Source organism: Salvelinus sp. IW2-2015, unplaced genomic scaffold (genome assembly GCF_002910315.2).
Source record: "Salvelinus sp. IW2-2015 unplaced genomic scaffold, ASM291031v2 Un_scaffold1775, whole genome shotgun sequence".
Lineage (NCBI taxonomy): Eukaryota > Metazoa > Chordata > Actinopteri > Salmoniformes > Salmonidae > Salvelinus > Salvelinus sp. IW2-2015.
In genome coordinates, this window is record NW_019943151.1 from 65,626 (window position 1) to 72,942 (window position 7,317).

The 7,317-nt window shown below is 44.8% G+C and overlaps 1 long non-coding RNA gene across 1 annotated transcript in view; it reads left to right on the top strand.

Moving 5' to 3' along the window:
* Nucleotides 1–1,139: 1,139 nt before the first annotated feature.
* LOC139024677 (uncharacterized) overlaps nt 1,140–7,317 on the top strand; it is a 29,031-nt gene continuing 22,853 nt past the window's right edge. Inside the window, exon 1 of the long non-coding RNA XR_011476012.1 lies at nt 1,140–1,231. This is a non-coding gene — a long non-coding RNA (uncharacterized lncRNA). The remainder of the gene's footprint in view (nt 1,232–7,317) is intronic.

Sequence of the window (7,317 nt, forward strand, 5' to 3'; positions counted from 1 at the left end):
ACATTCTGCCTATTGTAAATACGAATAAAATATTCTCCATTCATGTGGATGTTACCATGACTACAGATCATCATGAATGAATCTTGTAAAAGTTAGAGGGTCAAAGATCATATCCCCAAGACATGATAACCTCCCGTTATTGGTAATGGTGCGACGTTAGCATGTCTTGGGGGTATGATCTTTGACCGTGTAACTTTCTCAATCATAATTATTCACGATTCATTCAGGATTAGCCATAATCATGGTCAAAAAGACTGCTACGGGTAATCACAGAGACTGGTGTTGTCTTCTTGTGTGAAATAGAAATCAATGTCCAACACTCTCCAAATGGCCAGCCGAAATATGACGTGGTATGTCTTTCCTCTAAAAAGTGGGCTTGAAGATTCTGTGCAATTGCACAGCGGATGGCATCATTTTTCTCCGTGGATTTGCTTTTGGTTTACTTACGGTAAGGTGGACCCGCAGTGTCCAGTATGGTATCAGGTGATCCACTAACTACGGAGCGTAGGCTGACTGGTGAAAAATGTAAAATGACATATAGCAAATGTCGGAGCATAATTCATTCACGATTTTGGATCAAATTGGAATTCAAAATCGCAATAGTGGAACTCCAGTGTAACGATGTCGCGCTAGGACTGTTGCGTGAAAGCGGATTTTTTACATTTTAATTTATGAAATTACCCATTTGCGAGAGGAAAATCAATGCTGGCCACACCAAACATGGGGCTATGTGGGCAGCAGTTTGCGTCCCCGGCTCTTCGGGGATTGCCGCGGGTCTATTTCGAACGCTATGCCTTCGACATCGGATCAGTCCGCCTAACCGCAGCTGTGAACCTTGCCGAGCCCGGGGACTCGTCAAGAGGAGCAACAGGGGGTGTATGGCGATACCTCGTCGCTCCGAGACGGGCAGCCAAGTACGCCATGGGACCCTCAGTCAAGCTCCCGCCCAGGGAACCCCGCTTTGTAGAGACACACGGCACCGATGTAGTGCTCATAGAACGGGGTGGAAGGACGGAAGTAAGGCAAGGGAACGGGCAAGGACCGGAAGTCGAACGATTACACGCTGCTAGCAGAACACAACCAGACACCCCAAAAGAAAAACGGGACACACTGCAGTGGTAGGAGAAGGAGGCCGGAGAGGGAGGCGAAGACAAATCAGCAAGAACATTGACAGGGCGCTAAAGGGCTCAAACGTGAAAAATACAAACAGACTCATCGGCTGCTATTATGGGTAGGTTGGCACATTTAATTTGTACATTATTTTTAATCCATCTCCTTTGTCGGTGATACGGCCGCATTTCAGGATCGCTAGAAGCGGTCAGCTGCTGCACGGTGTGCTTATATCAACTCCCGTTTCAACACGTAAATGGGTATCCCCGGCAGTCGCCCTCAATTTTGACTGAGCTGAAGGGATGGACGTTGCATATCATAGCCTACTCTACGTCTGCCCAGTTTACGCCTTGTCCTGTCTGATATCTTTCACGCCCGTGTCACGTACTAGTTGAACTAGGACACTGCTAAAAATGTTCGATTATTTCTATAGTGGTTGTAGTGTGTTATTCACGTGCTGCGTTCAATCATTTGGCAAAAGTCGGCACCTGCTCTAGTTTCCTGGACTAGCACATGAACGGCGACAATCATATTTGGATTCGCAACGTTACCCAGTTACACTATGATGATCGGGGTTGTTATATGTGACGCATCTTAGTTTAATACACACACAGAGGTCACCCGAACAACACACACACACAGCAGCAAACACGACACACACGACAACACAACTACACACAGCAATATGATTTTTGGGCCCACAAACCATGACAGGTATGGCCTACCAGTCTAACATGGCCCAAACACATATTTAATATAGAATGATCGTACACGTTTTACGACTGTGAGAAATAAAAAAATTGGCAATTTTCTATTAACACACCATGAAAAGTTATCATTATTTCCTTCCTCCTATAAGTTCTTAAGCCCATCTGCAACAGCAATTATACTAGTTCTATAGTATTACTATAGGTTAATAGAGGTTTTACATAAGGATGAGTGTATTAAGACGTAGATGTACTATATTTATGTGAATACTTATAGACTGGGCCTGCCCCATTTCATAGTCAATGAAAGATAGGGCAGTATATGGCTGAGACTGGCAGTCATAGCTGTTAAATCTACCCCTGGAGTTTACCCAGTCAGAATTGGCCACACGATTTACCACAAGCTTTTCTATAGAGAACTCTATCCCATGTCGCACACCCATGGCCTGTTATCACAGTGTGGCCCTTCTCTATGTTCCATGTGTGCGTAGCCCAACAGATGTGTATCAGTGCTTGTGGTAACTTGGGACGTCTCGATATTCAGATCATAGAGCTTATAAGGATTGTGGCTTATCAAAACCATATATATAACCAGTTTTTGGCACTGACAAAGTGGAGGTGATTATTATCTCTCTATAGGAGGTTTCTATTGCCTCACAGAACAATTCCTGTTCTGTTTTGCGGTTTCTCTCAACCACTTGCCGACAACTACCGGAACTTAGCTATTACGATCAGTAGTTGGCCAACCGATCCACATCTACCTAGGTGCTTAGTTATAAGCAAAAGTAGGCTCACACCAATTACACACTAACTCCTATGTTCCTTTATTACTATAGTAGGCCCAAACCAAACATAGCCAGCACACACCCGCTGATTTCTGTATACAGGTAAGTGGCCAATCTACATTCCACACTACGCTAGTCTCTCTCTATATGGCTATGGAAGAGTGGCTGCAGACCATAACACACTAGCCTTCGTAGTCCGTTTATTACATAGAGTGGCCGAACCAATTCCCACGACTACCATCATGTCCTTTATACATAGTGGACAAACCACTCTCCACATCTTACTCTAGTCTTTATGACAGATAGATGAGCACAACCATCCACAACTACCTCTATAGTCCTTATACAAGTGGCCCAACCAACATCCACACTACCCTAGTCTTTATGCATAGTGTAGCCAAACCATTATCACACTACCCCTCTAGCCTTTTTATACATAGTGGCCAACACCAACCATCCACATTTTACCCTAGTCTTTTTATAACATAGTGGCCACACTCCCCACACTACCTCTAGTGCTTTTCAATACAGTAGTGGGGGCCAACCCAACTCATCCATTCTACCCTATCTTTATACAGTAGTGCGCCAACCAATGTCCCACACCAGACAAGACTAGGGGCTAGGGTTATTTATACATAGTTGGCCACTCCACCATCCTAGCAAGTAACGCATTGTCTTTTCATTACATGTGGCCAACCATTTTCACACGTACCCTAGTCTTTATACATATGTGGCCAACCATCCACACTACCCTAGTCCTTTATACATAGTTGCTAACCATCCACACACCACTAGTCTTTATTGACTAGTGGCCAACACCCATCCAGCACTACCCTAGGTCTTTATACATAGTGGCACGCCATGTAGTCGACACTACCACTGTAAGTCTTTATGACATTAGTGGCCACCAGGATGCACAGTACCCTAGACTGTTATATAATAGTGGCCCAAGCCATCCACATCTACCATAGTCCTTTTATACCATGAGTGGCAACCATTCAACATTACCCTAGTTTTCTATACATAGATGCGCCAACCATCCCTTGTCACATTACCCTAGTCGTTTTATACCCATAGTCGGCCAACCATGAGAAAGAAGTCACAACTTACCACTCATGTCTTCTCAGTACATAAAGTGGCCAACCATCCACACTGAGCCCTAGTTTTATACATGAGACAGAGCTCCGATTACCACAACTACCCACTAAGTCTTTATACGATAAAAAGTGGCACGCATGAGACGTCACATATCTACAGTCTAGTCTATTACTGACATCACAGTGGCCAACGTCATACCACACTCATTCATATGTCTTCTTATAATAGGGTAAAAAAACACTAGGTGCGAGAGCATGAGCCTACTAGTCTTCTATACATAGTGCCAAACGCTAAACCATGCACAATTACCATTCTAACGTTTTCATACATATGCCAACCATCCACACTACCTAAAATCATGTATACACTACAGTGCCACCCAAACCGATCCACATTAGCCCTAGTCTTTTATAAACATAGTGGCAACCCAATTCACACGTACCCATAGTCTTTATACATAGTGGCCAAACCAACCATCCCACACTAAACCCTAGTCTTGTATGAGTAATTAGTGAGCCAACCATTCTCAACACTTACCCTAGTCTTTATATATAGGAGCCAACCATTCACATTACCTAGTCCTTGAGGATACGCAAATATAGCAATGGTCCATACAGTACATATTACTCCTAAAGCTACCCGTTCTTTTTACTAGCTGTACAGGTACTCGAATTAAGCAGATATATGTACCCTAGTCCCTTACTAAACCCGTGTCAGTGGTGTGGGAAAGATGGCTTCATCAGGTCAGGCTATTAGAAATCACCCTCTGGTTGTCGCACACCTTCTTGCCTCTTTGGTCTCTCTGCATGCTTGAGAGTAACGCTTCAAACTGTTCAGATGGGGAGGGGGTTGGACTGTTAGGCTGTGTTCAGACTGGGTGGGGGGTTGGACCTGATTACTGTACAGATGGGGGGTGGGGTTGGACTTTTCACTTGTTTCAGATGGGGGGGGGTGGATGTAACTGTTCAGATGGGGGGGGTTTGGACTGTAACTGTAATCAAGATGGGGGGGGTTGGACTGTAACTGTTCAGATGGGGGGGTTGGACTGTAACTGTTCAGATGGGGGGGGTTGTTTGGCATTACTAGAGGGCCAAAGGTTCCACTCAGAGAAGCCAGTTGCTTTTATCAAAGAAAGCAGTATAAAATAGCCTAGTAATTTAATTTAAGACAGAGTCTTGAGTCTGTGTTGATTCAATTATATGTACCAGTATTAAGCCTAGTTTTGGCCTAGTTTCAATACAGCTTGGGCCAAACTAGGGTGGCAAATAGTAGGAGGGAACACATCCACCACGGCAGCATTTAAAAGTTGGCTAGCACTTTTACACTACGCTTCTATTTAAGGAGGGTTTGTAAAGTTATTTTTTTATAAGTAGTGAACAGTTAAATACTAGTGAATACATCAGGTATAACTCATTCCTCAACACCTAATGAACTGCTAACTGACAGTCCTCTACTACCACCTGCTTGTTGAGGACCACTTAACACTAAGTAGACAGGTGTTTGTCCTGCCTGTCACTGGGGGTATTGTGCCATCTCACCCATTACAGTAGTCTGGGCTAACGCTTGTCATTCAGTTCATCGCCTCAGTGGTCATATTTATATTGCTGTCATCTGTCCAAGGGCCTCTTTGACCTTACGGGGCCGTATGTATCAAGCCTCTCAGAGTAGGAGTGTTGATCTAGGATCAGGTCCCTCCCTGTCTATGTCATTTCATTCATTTTATATATTAAAACAAGGTGAAACTGATCCTAAATCAGATGCTACAGCGAACAGAGGGCCCAGTTGAGTTTCCTTGAGAAACTCCAGTACCCTTCCTTGGTCCCCTTCCTTGGTCCCCTTCCTTGGTCCCCCTTCCTTGGTCCCCTTCCTTGGTCCCCTCCAGAGTAAGACAGCCTCCTGAATGGCACCTTAAGCCCTTTGGGGGGCCTGACCAAAAGGAGTGCACTACTTTTGACTAGAGTCCATCACTACATAGGGAATAGGGTACCATTTCAGACACAGCCAGCCATAGCCCTGGTCAAAGGTAGTGCACTACATAGGGAATAGGGTACCATTTCAGACACAGCCAGCCATAGCCCTGGTCAAAAGTAGTGCACTACATAGGGAATAGGGTACCATTTCAGACACTGCCAGCCATAGCCCTGGTCAAAAGTAGTGCACTACATAGGGAATAGGGTACCATTTCATCCCAAGTGTTCATACACAGTAAGGGCTTTTGTTGGTGCCGAGCGAGTGCTGGGTGAGGTGTGGTATAGTGAGGTGTGGGTGTGGTTTAGTGAGGTGTGGTTTAGTGAGGTGTGGTTTAGTGAGGTGTGGTATAGTGAGGTGTGGTTTAGTGAGGTGTGGTTCTAGTGACCGGTGTGGTATAGTGACGGTGTGTTAGTGGAGCGTTGTCTCTAGTGGAGGTGTCCCGGGTTTAGTGAGGTGTGGTAATGACGGGTCTAGCAGGTGGAGGGGCTTTAGAGCTGACGTGATGAGAGACATCGTATCTAGTGCTACCCTTTGTGTTTTCGTGCCAGTCTATTCGCTTCTGTTACGAGTTGTTTGCTAAAGATAGAAGGCGCTCGTAAGCCTCTCTTTTAGTGAGTTTGTGCTGGAAGCCTAGTCTGAGGCATTAGAGCGTATTCCGGTGCCAATTTAAGTGAGACGTGTTGTTTGTTTTTGACATGAATTACGCTGTGATTCGAGTGGTTGGTATTTTAGTTCACAGGGGTGTCGTGGTGTGGTGTTGATTGAGTTAAGTGTGCGTGTGGTATGTGTGTGGATTATGGTGTTTGAGGGTATTAGAAGAGAGTGAGATATTTAAGCGCGAGGAATTGTTGTGAGTTGCTGAGTTCAACTTGTTTAGCGCGAGGTATCAGTGAAGGAAATTGATATGGCAAGAATTTTAGCTAGCTATTGTGCTTCAAGGGAGTGGACTGGGTAGGTTTAGAGATTGAGGGTGTGGGATAGTGGGTGTTGTGAGGTGAGCGTATGAAGGATTGTACGTGCTGTAGGTTGATGTATAAGATAAATGAGTGTATCTGATAGGCGTTTACTTCTCAGGATGAGTGTGTTATTCGGGGAGAGGTTTAGTGACAGAGCGTTCGTTGGATCTACTTGTTCCGTGCGTGACGTCTGGCTGATATTAGTTTGTCTGGTGGTTTAATGTCGTAGGATTCTAGCCGCCTGGGTGTGGGTATAGTGAGGTCGTGGCGGTCTCATCTACCCGGTGCCAGTATTCGTATTCCACTGAAAGAATGAGCTGCTCGGCTCGATGAATTAAAGTGTAGAGTTAATTATGTGTCTTTTGAGTAATGTATGTTATACTACTTCACACAGTGCAGGTAGTTGTGAGTATCTCAAGGATGGTACCGGATATGGTTATAGTGTAGGTGTGCTCTCAGATAGAATGAGATAGATAATAAGCATCTTTGAAGTGCCAGCCGCTGTTGGTCCTCTTTGTTTGAGAATGGTGTGTGGTTTTACAGGCGGGAGAGATAGACTCACCACCGGGTTATTTATGCGTATGCAGTGTGTTAGCTCTACCCACATAAAGGACTGACAAAAAAGCACAGACTAGTTTTCTTTTGCCTCGAGCACATTGTAGACGTTTGACACTTACTACAACCCCTCAC